This window comes from Cygnus olor, chromosome 12 (genome assembly GCF_009769625.2).
Source record: "Cygnus olor isolate bCygOlo1 chromosome 12, bCygOlo1.pri.v2, whole genome shotgun sequence".
Lineage (NCBI taxonomy): Eukaryota > Metazoa > Chordata > Aves > Anseriformes > Anatidae > Cygnus > Cygnus olor.
In genome coordinates, this window is record NC_049180.1 from 14357591 (window position 1) to 14375420 (window position 17830).

Below are 17830 nucleotides of genomic sequence, written 5' to 3' on the forward strand. Positions count from 1 at the left end.
TTGAAGAAACCCTTCTTGTTGTTCTTGGCATTCCTTCCCAGATCTAATTCCAGTTGGGCCTTGGCCTTCCTTGTTGCATCCCTGCATATTCTGACAGTGTCTCTATATTTCTTCCAAGTGGCCTGTCCCTTTTTCCACATGCTGTAAACTTCCTTCTTCTGTCTGAGCTTCTCCAGGAGCTCCCTGCTCATCTGTGCAGGTCCCCTGCCCACTTTGCTTGCGTTCTTGCTCATAGGGATACCCTGATCTTGAGCTTGGAGGAAGTGATACTTGAATACTGACCAGCTGTCTTGGACCCCTCTTCCTTCTAGGGCCCTAACTCAGGGAATTCTTCTAAGTAAATCCCTGAAGAAGACAAAGTCTGCTCTCCTGAAGTCCAGGGTCGCAATCCTACTTTCTGCCCTGCTTTCTCGTTGCAAGATCCTCAGCTCCACCATATCATGGTCACTGCAGCCAAGGCTGCCCCCTACTCTCACATCTCCAACTAGTCCTCCCTCATTCATTGATACAAAGTCCAGTTAAGATATGTTAGTACTTGGTCCAGTTTAAAATATTTCTCTGGGTAATCATGTAAATGATGGGTGTTCGTTTTGAGATGATTTTTCTTAGGTGGTTTAGCCAAATCTCCATTAAAAACCTTCATGAATGTTACTTACTTCCAAGAAGTTAGTGAGAAAGCATGATTGAATTAAAAATTTCCTTTTTTATTCAAGTCTGCCCAGATCTTTTATTTAAGATGACATCATAAAGAGGAAATATTTAAATTGTATCATAGTTGGATACGATTAATGTGCTGTAACATGAGTAACCGGATGGGAAGCTTTTCAAAGTTATACTGGGTGAATGACCAATTTCAGAAAGGTTTTTCCATGGTGTGGATATCTGAACAGTATGAAAGACATGTGACCTCTAAAAGACTTTTGCTCAGAGAACTGAAAACTACAAAGATATAGTTTGTGACTTGTCATCAAAACCATTTGAAAGAAACATCTCTTCTCTGTCATCTGATTGTGAAATAACTTTTACCTCCCTTCACATCTACCCAAAATTTCTATGGTGGTTTACCTTTTTCTTTGTGTTTGGAACTGTGTAGCAGATAGTGTTGTGCAGCAGGGCTGCTTCTGAGAGAAAGAGAATAGGAGAGCAGACAGGCAGGCGGAGCAGAGAAACGGTCCTATGTTTGTTGCACAGTGCTGTCCATGCTGGACAGACATAAGTTATGTTATGGAACACAGGAGGGAAAACCATTATTTAAACAGGTAAGAATAAATCGGGCAAAATGCCTAGAATGCAAAAACACTTTGAGGGGCAGAACAAAATCTAGGCAATGACTGTGTCCCAAGAGACTTGGCTGTCAGAGAACAGAATGGGAGTGTAGTAGCGAAATACTGTGTAAAAAGAGATTCAAAGAGAATATCCGAAGATTTTCAGGCAACTTGTAAATGTACAAAGGAGATTTTTTAATCTGTTAGTAGTCTTAAGGGGGGCAAATATCTAATATGGATGAACTGAACTAATCCATAGAATAACAGGAAAATAATTATCACTAAAATCTAATTTATCCATCAGATACCAACGATGCTCTAACTGCTTATGAAGGCCAAAATGATAGAATCACTTAAGTTGGAAAATGCCTCTGAGATCATCGAGTCCAAACTTTTTACCTCTGAAAACTGCTTTTATTTGGATGCCTAAACCAGTTGTGTTTGTGTACCTAAAATGGACTTAGAGCTAAATTTCCAGTTGTAATTTCAGGATTTTGGATGCTTTAATTGTTGGGGGTGCCTCATGTCTTAGAGCAAATTTTTTGGGGGATGGGGCTGATTTTTTGCTAAAAGATCAGCCTTTTTTAAGGCTGGATCACTTCCAGAATAACTCTCTAAGCTTGACTTGAACACAAACTGGAAAATACTGGCTGGACTCTGTAGTTAATATTTCACAGAGGTCAAGTTAAATTGATTGATTCATTGATGCTTGTCATGTCATCAAAGAACAGCACTACTTAAAATGTGCAACATCTTGTATATATGAATCTTCATGTTTCAGGTTCTTGTTGTTCCTAGGAAGAATGTGTGTTCCTCCTATCAAGTGCCATCTTTTATTGGAATTCTACTTGCTAAAGCAACCAGATAATTTTTTTTACCACTTGGACAAAATGACTCCATCCTTTTGGGAGCAAAACATATTTAATAGTAATAAGAACTGATTATCCAAACTTGCCCTCTCTGTGACAAGCACTTCATAAAACTTCATAAAAATAGTAAATTTTGTTGCTTCTTTTCCAAGTTGAAGTACTGCTAATAAGTTTCAGCCAGTCAAACTTGTCCAGTCAGACAATGCTTCTGAAGATTAGAACATCATCCTTCAGCAGGAAGCCAGTAAGCTAAATAAGGATTGCTGGGAATGTTTGTATTGCTATCACCACCAAAAAAAAATGTATTTAATTTCTGGCTGACTACTTTTGCCAATGTCTGAGTCTTGAACTGAACTTCTAGGAAGGTTGTTGATTGTGTATGGTAGTAGCTTCCACATTAGCTCTAGGAGGAAATTAAATGATCAGTAAGTAAATATTGAAAGCATAAAAACTGCAGTCTTTCATTATTCATTTGAATTAGATATTTTTTGTTTTTTAGGAGAAAACTTCGTTGTTATGGGTAGAGCAAAAGAGCTTCTGTTTTTTTTAATGTTTATTTATTTTTGAGTACAAGGCTACTTACTGTATTACTGCTTAACAGAAGAATATTAAAATACCATTCTTCTTTTTGTGAACTGTTTGGGAAATGAAAACCTAGTATTTGCCACTCTTATAGCCCTTCAAAAGTACTAAATATGTGCAGGCTGTAATTAGTTAAGTCTTAGTAGGGAATAAAATAATTTTACTTAGCATATTTGAAAAACCAGACCATTAATTTAGGTATCCAAGTATAGATCACTCTTCCTACTTCTGGAAATCCAGCTTGGGAGGTTTCAGAATGCTTTGTAGGTCAAGCTGGTTTAAGATTGAATTATTGCCATAAACATTTTGCATACAAGTTCCTAGTCAAAATTTAACTTTAAATTTTAAACTTTAGATTCCCAAATTAATTTTGAATACTGGATTATTTCAAGAAAAAATGATGTGATCATTGATCATTTTCCTACTCTGTCCTAATCTAATTAATTTAAAAAGGATTCATTAAATATTACTCCATACTCCATACTGAAGCCATATGCTGCCTATGTGGTAAAAATAAATAAATATATTGCTGTAATTAAAAAAGTTATGGAAAACTTTAAAAATATTTGTGAAATGGACTTAATTATCTGCTCAAACATAAACCTTTAAGGTAGTACTAGAGACATGAGATGTAACTAAAACTGTAATTAAGTGATAAAAAAGACTAGACCAAAGTCTATCATGTATACTAAATAAGTAAAGAGGGGGGGAAGTAAAAAACAAAAAATGTCGGAGTGTGTTTACAGGCCGAGTGTCTCTGTAAGCATTCCAGTGTTATTGATTACTAGTATGTGGAAAATTGAGAGCATAAGGTTAATGAAAGACCCTATGTCAGTAACTGTGACTTGTATTTTACAAGTAATGGATCCCCTATGTAGGGGGAAAAATATTTAGTGCCTAAAAAAATGATCTCACCGTACCCTCCCCTAAAGAGTATGGCATGAAAAGCCATGAATTTAGCTTCAGTACTTGATTGATTCATTCTAGCTGAAAACAGAGCTGGATGCTCAGAGTTAATTTATGCTGAAATCTGACTGCTTCCCAAGTAAAATTATTCAGAAGTGGAGATTTCATTACTTTGCTGTTTTCTCCACAGACTGCTGCTGATTAACCACAGCTTTAAAATTTTCTTTCTGTGTCTGATGAAGCTATTTTTGCTTCTTCAAAGTAAAACCTGCTGTGATGGAGTGGCAAAGTCACTGATGATATAAATGGCACACTGGTCAGCTCTTACCTTGATCAGCTTTAAATAAAGATTTGTTTCAAATGGTGAAACAATTAATGTAAACACAACAAATTAGGTTCTGGAAGGAGTCAGTGCCTATCTACTGACTCCAGGTGGTTTATATCAGTGTTGAAGATGAACAGGATTGTCTCCTGTAATCAGCAAGGTTTTCAAATGAACCTTCCTTCCACCAGACATTGATGGAAGATCCTCTAACCGTAAGAGAAGGGACAACATATCAGCCAGGGGAGCAAAACAAAAACCAAGAGCTCAGAGTTGGGCAGGAACCACTGCAAACAGGATTTTACTATGCTGTTTCTTAGGAAGAGTGATAAAGCTGGGGGAATGCTTCCGACATGCTCTTTTAGCCAATGTGCAGTCTTAAGACATTTTGAGTGAGGAATACTGCAAAGGCAGCTTAATATAAGAACTGAAGAATTATGCTCTGTGCTATATACTATAAAGCTATAAAGCACTGAAAGTTTCCATAAGTTTGAGAGGTTTTTTGTTTGTTTTTTAGAAAAAGTATAATACTTGATAATCACAGGCAGTTCGGGCCCTCTGTAATCAAATGGGCTTTGTATGCTTACTGTGCTCTTAACTCCTTCGATCTTCAGAAGTTACCCATCTCTCTTCTAAGCAGATAACTTAAAAGCTTACTTCAGTTCCTCTTTTGGTTGTGAACAGTTTCAAATTTTCAAGCAAGGGGAAAGAAAAAAAAAAACAGTAGCCAGAATTAGAACCATGAGTTAAAAGTACTTTAAAGACTGTGGTGCTAGTGACTTCAGCAGTAGATGTTAGTACTATTTAATGATTCTTACTTTACAATAATGAACATTGCACTTTAATAAGGAGTTTCAACCCGAACAGCCCTTTTTCATCAGCAAAAGGATGTTGAACTTGAATGGTTTTTTTTGCTTCTATGTAATATATAAACTGCATTATTTTTGGAGCAGAGCCCTTAAATTCTTTCAATTACCGCTAAATGATGGCGTTGATTCTGTAGAAAATTCTAGCTAGAGCTTTGTCTGCTGGGAACTTTTCCAGTTTCCCAGTTGATCTGTGTTTGAGATGGCCATGCCATCTGAATAGCCATGCCATTTTGGGAAAAGAGCTATTTGTGTTTGTTTGTTTTTAAATCTCTTAAAAAAAAAAAAAGTAATTCTTTTATTTATTTATATATATATATATATATAATTTTTTTTCCCATATACAATACTTTTGTCATCCTTCTAGCTGTCTAGTTAGCACCTTGTCATTACTGCTGTGTTGGAAGTAAAAGCCATAGTTCTTTTTCTTTCTATAAGAGATGATTGATGTCTGTATTGCAGATGAATATGTGTAAAGGGTGCAGAGTCTCTATTTTCTCTTTTCTCTGCCCTTTGGTTTGAATTTGTGTCATTAATATATTCCAGAAAGTGATTTGGATTTATAAATGAAAGGAAGCTTCCAGATTAGCTCAGTAAATTTGGATTCTGGACTAGTCAAACAAGCATTTTCACAGGGAAGGCTTGCTACTTATATTGAGAGTGACATGAATGTTGTGACCCATGGCTTGGCAAAGCTTCATTTTCTTCGCTCCATCCTACATGCAGTCTGCTCTGGACAGAAATGTTTGGCTGTATGAATCTTGGTTTAAGTGGGAAAAGTTGAAAGTAGTCTTTTAAAACATAGGATTTTGTTTTTTTTTTTTCCTGCCTCCTGCTGAACTGTTCAGTGTATAGTCTAACAAATTGCACTCTAGTCCTTCCTAGCAATCACTTATTCACTAAAGCAGAAGTTTCATCTCGCTTATTTCATGGCATATGACTAACTACTTCCCAGTGAAAGTTGCATTGTTAGCTTGATATGTAGTTCCATACTAAAGCCAAATGCACTGCTAAAAATACAAATCTTATCCGTAGCAAAAGAAGGTGTCATGAGGCCTCCATGAAAAGTCAAATAAACATTTGTAAAATCGTAACAGGGAGACTCTTAATTTATTGATCGTACCAATGCAGTGAAAACTGAATTGAAACATCGGCTTGTCATACTGCTTAGAATAATAACCTGTATTCAGAATCCTCTATCAAAATAGTACGATTTCATTTTGCAAGGCGACCGAAGGGAACCAAAGCTTTGCATATTTAGTGAAAATACCATTGAGTTCTCAAAATTAGGAGTATAACAACTTCTAACTGAAAAATGTGTTAGGTATTCTCTATATCCCAAGACATGGCTATATAAATTTAAGTTGCTGGGCTTGAATCTCATTTTTTTATAGAGGACTTTTACAAACAAGTCCTTGTAAAGTCAAGGATGGTTCATTAATGTAATTAGTATTATTCATTTATAAATGTATTCTTACACTGAATTATCTATGCCAGAAATAGAACCTTCATTTTTCTGCTTCATATGATGAACATATACCTTAGCTTTCTCTATACTGTATTATTTATAGCGCGTCATATACCTACATTGCTATACTTTTCTCTTACTCAGTGACTTTTTCCCTTCTTTCATTCAGTTTTATCTGTAGTCATAAAAGGTAATCTATATTTAATATGGCTGTATCCAGCCAGGGGATTAAAAATCTAAAAATACTTTTACTCCAGCACGTGCCTGGAGGCTTGTATTTCACTGCATTCTCTGTCAGAGCAGAGAAGGATGTGGTCAGGAGGAAATTGGCTAGTCTTTTGATCAGACAGAATATTACCTGAATCATTTTAAGAGCTGATAGGAGAGATTTTCTATTTCTCACACCAAATTTGCTTTGCTGAATGGGGCAGCCTACATTAAAATGTTGTTAATAAATAATACCCTGTCTCTCCAAACAATCTTTAATAGCAGCACATAAGCCCTAAGGGAGAGTGGCTTGGAAGGATTCCATATTAGTGTCTAAAATTTTCTGTTAAATGTACCGTGAGCCCTAGAGGTTTACTTATAGAATGGGAAAGAGGAGTATATAGAATATTTTATCTCACATTGAATTGTATGTTGGGAATTTAATAATGATTACTGGGTGGCTGTACTCAGGGCTGGTGAGGCCCCACCTGGAGTACTATGTGCTGTTCAGGGCTGCCCAGTTGTCAGGGGGACTGGGGCTTGGGGGGATCTCATCAGTTGGCATAAATACATGAAGGGAAGGTGTAAAGAAGACGGAGCCAGGCTCCCTTCACTGGTGTCAAGTGACAGGAGGCAGAGGGCACAGACTGAAGCATGGGAGGCTTCCTCTGAAAATTAGGAAACTGTTTGTTTGTTTGTTTGTTTTTTTACTGTGATGGTGACTGAGCACTGGCACAGGTTGGCCAGGGAGGCTGTGGAATCTTCATGCATGAAGACACTCAAATCTTGTCTGGAGGTGGTTCTGGGCAGCCTGCTCTAGGTCACCATGCTTGAGCAGGGGGTTGGACCAGATGCCTCCAGTAGCCCTTTCCAACCTCAAACGTTCTGTGATTCTGTAAGAGAAAGGTTTCTCTCTGCACTCTGTTAGGATTGTTGCAGGTAATGGTGCATGCTCTGTTAAGCTGACAGCCTGTCAGCCTCAGTACATCAGGCATCCTTATTTCATTATCTGGTAAGACTTCTTTACGTTGTCTGTACTGCACCATGTCTCACTGAGCTTTATGATGCACAGAGAACAGAAGTTTGGCATAGGAACTGTACAAAAGTACCTGATGCAGCAACACAGTAATCCTGATCAGTTCTTGTGTACAATTATAGGAAAACTTTTATTGTAAAAAAAAAAAAAATTACTCAGGACTAAAATTCTGATTATCTATGTCTCCTACAACAAATGCGTGCTCAGCGTTCATCAGATTCTGCTTTTGGTGATTCCCAAATTTTATTTTTAATACCACATAGAGTATTTGTTAGTAGAACTCTGAAAATATTGACCATAATTTTGGTGTAGCCGTGGACAAATACAAAATTGTTTGACCTTGTTTAGAGATGTAAAATATCTTTGTGCAGTTACATTCGTGGTGTGGAAAAATGTACATTTGCATGTTGAAGAGCAGGCTGATCATATAAACACGTGTACTTGTGGTCTTAATCTGTTTGTGCCAACTTAATGGAAAAAGATCTTATCCTAACGCTCTGATTTTAGCTTTGCATTTGAAGCTCTATAACATTCCTGGTTCTGTTTTACTTATGTACAATAGTTTTTAATGTTTATTCACTAAAGTATTGATGACTAAAAATGTAGCAGAAAAGTTTGAAATAAGATCCATCAAAAATAATTATTCTTTATTTAAATCTGTACCTTTATAGATTACTGTTCTTTTTTTTTTTTAGAAATTCGTTGCATATAAAATACAGAGGAACTGCTCAGAAGAACCAGATTGATTTAAACAATGAAACTTGAAACAACCTGGCTGTTCTGTATTTTATCTTGCTGAGTGAAATATATGGTTATCTCCCTATCCTTCATACTTCCCCCTGCAGCCCCCCAAATCCTTGGATATTTTTGTAGGTGTTGCATTCTTATTTATTTCAGGAGCCCATGAAAATCGATCACTCTGGTCATAAGTGCAATTTTCCGGATCAATTTCCAGGTATTGGCAGATTAATGTAGTAACTGTACCAAAGTCACAGGCAATTGCTCATGGTTGCTCTTGCATGCTTAGTTATAAAGTTTAAATGTGCTAGTAACCAAAGCTCATCTATTGCTAACATTGGTAGGAGGATGAGTGAAGAAAGAAAACAGCTTGAAATTAAGGTGGCAGAGATCTAAGGGTCAGAGCTGTGCCGTATAGCAGGTCCTAAATAAAAGGCTAGCAGTTTTTCCGCATGGCTGGATGAATTTGATGCATGTGGGGCTCTTTCTGTTCACGGTTGTGATTCCCTACCCTGCGAAGAATAGTGAAATTCAGTGAAAGCACAAAACTTGTCAAGAAAATTAGCAGCTGTCAAGAAAAGGCACATGGAAGGAAGTAAAACTTTTTTTTACATGCAAGATCTTTCTCTGGTTTTCTGGATTTCACAGAGAACTGACTTTCCTGATATCATCTGCATTGCTGTGTGAAGGGCTTACTCAGGAGTCTTAAGAAGGTTCAAGAAGGAATTCAAGTTGTCACTGTTCATAAAGTAATCTGTATGTAAATACCATAAATTTGTTGAATAGTTGTTTGACTTAACAAGAGTGATTTAGTTATTTTTAATTCTTTCCCAGTCAGGACCTTAAGTCATTACTCTGTGCTGTTATGAACATAAAAGAGCATAACAATTCTCCCTACCTTTCAGACATGTCCTATGTAGCAGGAGGGAGCCAGTAACATATGTCTGGATAATCTCTCAAGTTACTTGATTAGCCCTGTTAAAGACCAAGACCCTCTTGCCTTCTTTCTCTGGAATTAAGACATGCAGCCTCATGTAAGCAGTTCAGAAATGAGCTACAAAAGTATTTTCCAGGGACTCTTTTCCAAGTGGCTTGTCTTTGAGTTCATTCAGCCTTACATGATTGAAAAAAAATATATACATCAAAAAGTACCTTTAATTACATAGATTACTTGGGTTTTGGTGTGTTTTTTTTTTTTTTTTTTTTTTTTTTACATTTCAGTTCTGTTACTTTGGGGAGAAAGGTTGCTTTTCCTGCTGGTCTTGTATTGTTAGCTGTAAAATATGCATGCTTGGTTACAATTGTAGTGAAGCAGAGTCCCAGGGAAACATGAGGTACTGAACTCACTACCAAATGTTTGGAATGTAAAAAGAAAAAGAATACCACTTTTGATACCTATTGCTGTCCAAATTCTTATTGTACTACTGTGCTTCGTATCACTGTACATTGTCTGTTCTTACCAAGCTTTCATATGTGTATTTACCACTCCATGCATGCTGATTAAGTTCAGTTTAGGAAACAGTATGCTGTGTCACACTACAGAATTATTACAGAAGGTGAAGTACTTAAGAGCTATCCATAACAAAATATAATGGGAGTCAAGCTGACTGCTGAAATATGCCTAAATTACTCTTTTCTTGTTATGGTCTATTTACTTGAGCTATGCTTGCTCAAAGCATACATGTAAAAACAAAACAAGCCAACACCACTTCACTGATCATACTTGGTTTCTGTTCCAAGTCACAGCTCAATGTTGGACCCAAGCAAAAGAGCCAGGTTGTGGGCAAATGTGCCAAGGTCGGAAGAACAGGGATCGTAGTCACAGCGCTTTCCAGCTTCATACAGCAACCCACATTTGCACAGAACTCTGTTTTCTTTCCACTAGGTTCTTTTCAAATGGGTGGGAATTAGAACCTTGTTTTTTCCTCTCACATAGTTGTTATATATACTTGCGGGGAAGTAAGTTATTACCAAATATAGCTTAGAGGGCTGCAGCAGAATCTTTCCAGTCTGGCTGTCCGCCTGGAAAAGGTTCAGAAAATATAGGGCTGTCACTTTTGCCTGAGATTTACTAGGAAATTGAATGCATATATGCACTATGGAGTGTACGTGCAGTAAGCCTAATGTTTCCCCAAAACACTTTGTATTGTGTGTTGAATATATCATTAAAGTTATAACTATGATTGCTGTATTTCTGAACATGTGTGTGCTCATTTGTGGTACATCAAATATGCTTCAGAATGTACATGTATAACAAACGTATCTGGAATTATTGGACATATGGTGACCTGTTTGTGTGCGTGGTTGATGTGACCTAAATACAAAATAAGTGCAGTATGTATGTACAGAGTGAGGAATCCTGAAGGAGCTGGGAAAACCTCACTGGTTGGAAGCATGCAGGGATATGCTACGTAAAACTTTATGACTAAGAAAACATGCATTAGCACTCCTAGGATCTTAGGAGAAGCGATTAATGAAACAACTGCGTTAACACAGTGACTGCTGTATATTATCTGTCCAGTAATGTCTAATGTCATTATTGGTATTCACAAATTATACCACCATCAACATTTTGTCTGTTATATAATTTTTCTGTGTTCACAGATGGGACCTCTAAGCAGACATTTCCAAGTATAATTCTAGCCCTAATTCAGTTTTCAGAATGCCTTGCATAAATGTCTATTTTTGATGAAGCTCTGCTCTAATTTATTACAGCATTTTGTCAGTTCTAAATTGGGAAAACTGACAGAAAAAACAGTTGCTTTTCATACAGTGTAGTTGGATTCTAGGAGACTTTTCAGAACCAAGTTGCACAGGCGTACATCAGAGGGAAATACAATCCTGTGTACAATTTATGCACTTCATGGTGTTGAGCAAGGAAAGCAAGTACAGAAAATGGTGCTTTATAGTTAACCTGTAAACCTATTGATTTGAAGCATCTTCACTTTAGGAAAAACAATGGTCTGCTTGGCTAATAATCTACATTAAGCTTTGCAGTTATCCTTTTAAGGAATAAGCTGATTAATATTTTAACTACACATTAGCTGCATCTCTTACAAAGAGGAGATAATATTCCACACAACTATTATTAATTATAACCAAATTAACATGAACTGAGAATAACTGATTGGTAATAAATCTTCTGTAGTTCAAGCCAAATCTTAGTAAAAGTAATAAAGGTAGTTTTAATATAAAATAACAGCTTTGATAGGTATTCCATATTAACCGTACAGTAGGAAAGAGCACTCCATATGTTGCTCAGCTCAGCAAATTTTGTGGAACATAACTGAAGTAAAAGCAAATTGGTACAATGTTAAGACCTGCGTAATATCCGTTCACATGACTTCCTATTCTTCAAATAATCTTGAAAATTACAACAGCCGGTTTAGAGAATTAACTGGCATGAAGCCTTTTTTGTCATGAAGCACAGATTACAATAGACTTTGTTTTGCTATTGTTTTACATGATGCTTAGCTCATGTTTGGGTGAAACACGTGGTTGAGGTTGGAAGGGACAATTGGAGGTGGTCTTGTCCAACCACCCCTGCTCAAGCAGGGTCACCCAGAGCTTGTTGCCCAGGATTGCAGTCAGAAGAGTTTTGAGGAGCTTCATGTATGGAGATTGCCCAGCCTTTCTAGGCAACCTGTTCCAGTGTTCTGTCGTATTCTCAGAAAGTGTCCCTGTACCCCACTGTTTGACCACCTTTGTCGTGAAAGAAACTATTCTGATCTGCTTGAAACTTTCTGCGTACTGGGCTGGGCCCATTGCCCCTTGTCCACCTATGGTGTACACCTCCAAAAAGAGTCTGGTTTCGTTTTCTCTGTACCTTGCCATGGAGTAGCTGAAGTTTCCCCGAGCCTTCCTTTCTTAAAGCTGAACAGATCCTGTTCTCACATATTTGCCTTGTATGTGGTACCTGTTGTAATGTTCAGTGGGGCCATTAACTGCTTATTTTAGATGCATCTGTTTCAGAACTGATGTACACCTGATTTTGAATAGGGTTTGGATGACCCTGGGTTATCCCATATCCTATATTATCCCTTTTCCTATATTGCTTTCATTTATGATTTTGTTGTATGTTAGTATCCACTTTTGTATTTTAAATGAGCATAAATTTGAGCATGCATCTAATAGCTTTAATCTGACAGAACTGCAATGTTTTCATTTAATACCTGTTGATCTGTTTATAATATCAAGGTTAAAATATGCAGTTTCATAGAGATCTGCGTTAATCTCAAGCTCATAATATCCTCCTGTACTTTGTAGAGAAAGCTTGTATTGAGGATAGGATGGCAGCTGAACCTCTTTTCAATACAATCCAAATTTTATAAGCTGCCACATAGAAACCAGATTTTCTGCAATGACCTGACAAGACAATGTGAAGAAGCACTCTGTGCTGTAGCTTGTTTATTTCTTTTTCATATGAAAACATAATTCCTGCAGGGAATTCTGTTTCAGCCACAGAACTAAGGCCTGTGAAAGGCTCTTCTTTCTGCCTGAAAGTTCCCCTGTGAATTGTTGATGGTTAGGGAAGCTCACAGTGACAGGAGACAGCAGCTTTGTGCTTAGATGACAAGAGCCCGTGTTTGTGCTAACTGCAGCTGGCACCATTAACTACCTATCCATGGACTAAAATAAAAACAATTATCACTGCATGCATTATAATGACGAAATCCACTCTGTTTCTATAGTAACATGGGTGACAATTTATACTATGACTTTAAGAAAGTAGAATGTGACCATTTCTTTTTTTATTTTTTTGCAGTTTTACAAGGAGCAGCAATTCACAGAAAATAACGTTTGAGATGATGTCACATAAGTGACAAAGGTAAGATGTGCTTTATGAGAAACAAAAAAATGCACAACATACATTCAAGTTGGAGTGTTGCTTTTGACTTTTAAGTATTGTTACATAGAGGCATACCCAGTTTAGTGCTGTTTGAGGTAGATTCTTTTTCTGTTTATTACAGATAATCTTTTAAGTAAAAGCTTAACAAAAACAAACAAACAAACAAAAAACAGGAGTAAGAAAACATGTGAGGGCTTAAGCAAGTCAAAATCTTAAAATTGTTTTTATAGTACCACATGAAAAACAGTCTTACATTCTGAGCTTTTGTCTTCAGAAGCACATTGAGATATCCTCAGAACGCTCCAGCACTTACACTGATGAAACTGCAAAAGATTGCTCAGTGGATGTTTTTATTATACTGCAGCATTTTTAGGCCTATCCAAACTAATATTAATCTAGTTAGTGTGTTTATTAGTAGCAGGAAAGCTGCGGCAAAATCTTGAGCAATCTCCGTTGGGATTTGGAGGATGTGTCTTTATGGATACTAATGAAGTAGACTATTACTTTATAGATTGATCAAGGGAATAGAGTTCCTGAGTTCTTCAGACTGATTTAGGCATTCTGTTTGAATGTTGCTTTATTTCCAAAGTACCTCCCTATACAAAAGGTATGGCATGTTTAATTGTGTAGTTATTCAGTAAGAGACCAGAATATCCAGAAGCATTTAATAATTCACAGCCTTTCTCCTCCCCACATATTTGTCTTGCCCAAAACTTTTTTCTTCAATGCGTGCTGCATAAGGAGTGCTCCGATGAGCAATGCTGAAGCTAGGATCATCTCTGCTACAAGTAAAGGATTATAGAATCTCTCTTTAAGTTACCTAAAGCTTCAGTGTATGACAGTAATCCACTGCCTATTGGCCTTTCCTTGCGTGTGGCAGACATAATTAGATAAAGAAGGAAGAACTTTGTGTTAAAAAATCCTGTTCAGTCACATGATATTCTTTCTTTAGATGTAGTAATTAATGACTATCCTGAATTCATAGGAACTTTTCTTAAAGTTAATGATCATCATTGATTGTAATTTTGGGGCATCTATATCCATGCCTTTTAGAAAAGTTTTTAACCTCCATCTCTTTTTCAAAATGTATTTCACTGCTTTAGAGAACAAAACATGACATCAGACTATATCTTAACATCCCTTTCTAAGCCCAGGCTTAGTTTGCTGATTTAACTGTATTTTCTAAAATGTATGGATGATTTAAATTTTTTGATGTTATGCATGCCAAACTTAGAAATAGGTCTTCTGTACCTGCTGTTACAGTAATAAACACGGACATTCTACTTAAAAAAAAAAAAAAAAGGCAATAATTTAATTTTAGACAACAAATACTTCATTCAAAGTGTGAAATATGCAAGTAATATTATCTCCCTTTCTAAGAGGATCCAACTGAGCTTATCAGAAAAGTTAAGTAAAAGTAAAAATGCTAAGTATTTCTTGTGTCTAGATTTACACATTAAATATATAGTCAGTTATATCAAAATAAATCTTGTAGTTTATGAACCAGATCATACACTGTATGTGAAATGGGAGGTTATTTGACTTTCTGCAAAGTAAGAAAGGAAACTGTTTAAACAGAACAGGAAGAAAGGAGAAGGCTGCTTTTTTCATGTAAAAAGAGCAATAATTTAAATTCACGTAACACAGATCCTTTTCTGAAGCATAAATTGAAGAACCTTCTTTAAGGGACAGAATGACACTTCAGTTTGTAACTTGGTGAGATCTGTTGGTCAGAAAAATGGAGAAACCTCATTATGCTACTTGTACATTCTTTATTCTGGTTTTGATGATTCCTATGCATGTCCTGTATTGCTGTGAGAATTCCTCTCAAGGTGGGAGGATCATGGAAGATTAGCAAGATGATCTGCGTGGAAGGGAGAAAAATAGAAATACTGGTAGCTTATGCTGTTCTCAGAATTCCAATGATAGGATTATGTTTTCATAGTTACTTATTTCAATTATATTAGCTTGCTTGTTTGTAGAAAACATGTAGAAATGTTCATTTGTACTTCTTTTTGTAATTACAAAGTCTGACATATCCTACTCAAACCATGTATTTCCCAGTTAGTTTGGTGTTTGACTTCTTGAATTGGCTGCCTAATGAAAAGGCAAGAGAGACCAAAAGAAGAACTTTTTGGAAGAAAAGTTAAAAGGTTACAGTTGGCATGCAAGCACGATATAAGTCTTCCAAATTCCAGTTAAATTTAGAATTTAGCACATCATAATGCGGCTCATAATAAGATCCTTAAAAGAATATATCAGATTAAATGCAATTAGGTTGTAAATACTCATGAGTATACTTTGTTTTTTAAGCCAGATATTTTCCTAACACTGAAGGGTCATACTGATGGGTTAACCAGTAGATTCTGTTCCCACATACAGCCATGCATCAATACAATATTGTAGAGAGATTTATTGCTTTGTGTTAACAAGCAGCGTGTAGTAAGGAGCAGTAAACTGAAGAAGAGGAGTCATGGTAAGGATAGGTAATTCCTGTGTTTTATGAATGCAAAATTAACAGCTAGTTATGTCTGATTGTAGCTCATACTTACATGCCAGGTTTGTTTTATATTTTAGTGTTTTCTATTTGTTGAGCATCTTTTTGTTCATTTAGTGTTTAGACTATGTAAAGGCAACATTCTAATAAAGTGTATATTGTCACATTAAGCACATTTTACAGAATTAAATTTTTACGGGGAAACTTAATGTGATTTTAATTACAAATTTTGCAAGTTTGTTATTGCATCCATGCAGAATTGCATTTATCTTTGCAGGTTTGCAATCTAGTCTTTTCTTAATCTGGCCAGAGTACAAAGAAGGAGAGCTGTAACCTATGAATGCAGTTTACCACAGGAGCAGTTTTTGCTTGCTACTGAGCTATTCACCAAGTCAGTACTTCTGGTAAGTTTGTTAGTCTTTTGCCTTGTCAGTGTATCCTATCTTTGGGCAAAACAAGGCTCTAACAGAAAACCTAGACCAAGCAGCTTCTCATAAGATACTAAACAATTCACAAATCTGCAATATACTGCTACCAAAACATCTATTAAAAGTATATATTCAGAAAATATATCTATTACATATTTTATATATAAATATTATATGGAAATATTTATGATTAGGGGAAAAGACAGAGTTTGGGTACAGTACCTCAGATATAAAGCAAAGACAGCTAGAAGTTGCTCAGAGTTTACCTAAGTACGGGAATCAGTTGAATTTAAAGGTAAAGGTAGACTGCAAGTGGAACAGTGGGACTGCAGTCCTGTAAGGAAGGAGGCTAGAGTGGGACAGCATGTGTGTCTAAGCAGACAACAGTGGATCTAGGGAAGTAGAAGGTCCACAATAGGAAAAATCATAACAGGCCAACAAATGCAAGTCTGTGCTAACATGAAATCTTAACTTGGTTGTGTTTTTTTTTCTCTCCAACTATCAGGTCATCTAATTAAATAATTGTTACATAAAATCATTCTTCCTTAATCCCTATATCATCACAGCTACAATACCATCATAAATATATATTCCAGAGGTTTCTTTCCATATTGGTAGATAAGCAAATATGTTATCTTTTACTTGCTGATCCTTCAAAAAGAAACATCAGGGAAAAATTAAGCTATGCTTTTCTTCTTGAAAAGACCTCAAGCAGGTCTGTTAGTTGAAAAATCATAAACGGGATCAGGGAATGGGATCAGCTTTTAAACCAGATGTACATTTGGAAAAGAAAAAAATTAAAGTGAATGAATCACAGCTTATTTTATTCTGCTGGATATGATCATGTAGGACTAACATACACAGTATGTTTACCAGCCTGTCTAATGAATTCTGCTTAAGATCATGAATTCTGAGACACCCTGAATTCCTGTTGGTATCCCTGTTCAACCTCTGCTTCTACAAAGGTAGTTCTGCCTTTTGGCATGGACCTGTGCAGGGAGAGTCTGTAACAACAGTCTTCAGTGATGAGTAAGTACAGTGAAAGTTCAGTAAATAAAGTGCGAGATTGTGGTTCCTGTTTCCCAAAGTGTAGGAGGGAAAGTCTATATGCAAGACAGCTGTGCCAACTTCTAAAATGTACATGTAGGAGTAGAGATTTACAGCCTCCTTTGAGTCCCAGTTGCCATTGGATATCATGGCTTTCAATATAACTGGAAGTTTCCATTCTGTGGTTTTAAACATATGAATTTCAAATGAAGGCTAGGTTAGCTTTGTTCTGGCAGGATTTTTTAAAATGGATTCCATTTATAAATCTCCCTGGTAACTTTGTTTATCTATAGTTTTGCCTTCTATTCTTTAAATTGTATCTAAAGACCTATAAAAGAGGTAAAGATTTTTAAATGTAGGTAATGAGAATGCCAAAGACTAATTAATAATCTGAAGTTTTAGCCTTACTCCACCATTTCTGCAACATCCTTTAAAAATATTAATTTGATGTAAAAACAAAATGTCACACTACTTGCACATGCATATGAATGCAAGGCATGTCTTCATGGCATATGCTATGCAGTTAAGCCTGTCATATTCGACATATGTTTAAGTAAACTATCCTTCTGGTATTATATATTTAAATTTATTCATTTGCATTTTGCTGAGGATAAGATGATACTGGGCATTTATGGCACCTAGATATCTTTCTTCCTTAGCTAATGGCTTTTCTTTACTTGAACCTTACGAGAGAGTTACTAGAAAATTTTTGCTATGCAGAATGAAAATCCCAGATCTCTACTATTGCCA

General features: G+C 36.2%; 1 long non-coding RNA gene across 3 annotated transcripts in view; it reads left to right on the top strand.

The window, feature by feature from the left end:
- Window positions 1-17830, top strand: part of LOC121076474 — a 59970-nt gene that overhangs the window by 23340 nt on the left and 18800 nt on the right. For all 3 annotated transcript variants that reach the window (XR_005823531.1, XR_005823532.1, XR_005823530.1), the window contains exons 3-5: window positions 13025-13087; window positions 15883-16013; window positions 16999-17062. This is a non-coding gene — a long non-coding RNA (uncharacterized LOC121076474). The remainder of the gene's footprint in view (window positions 1-13024; window positions 13088-15882; window positions 16014-16998; window positions 17063-17830) is intronic.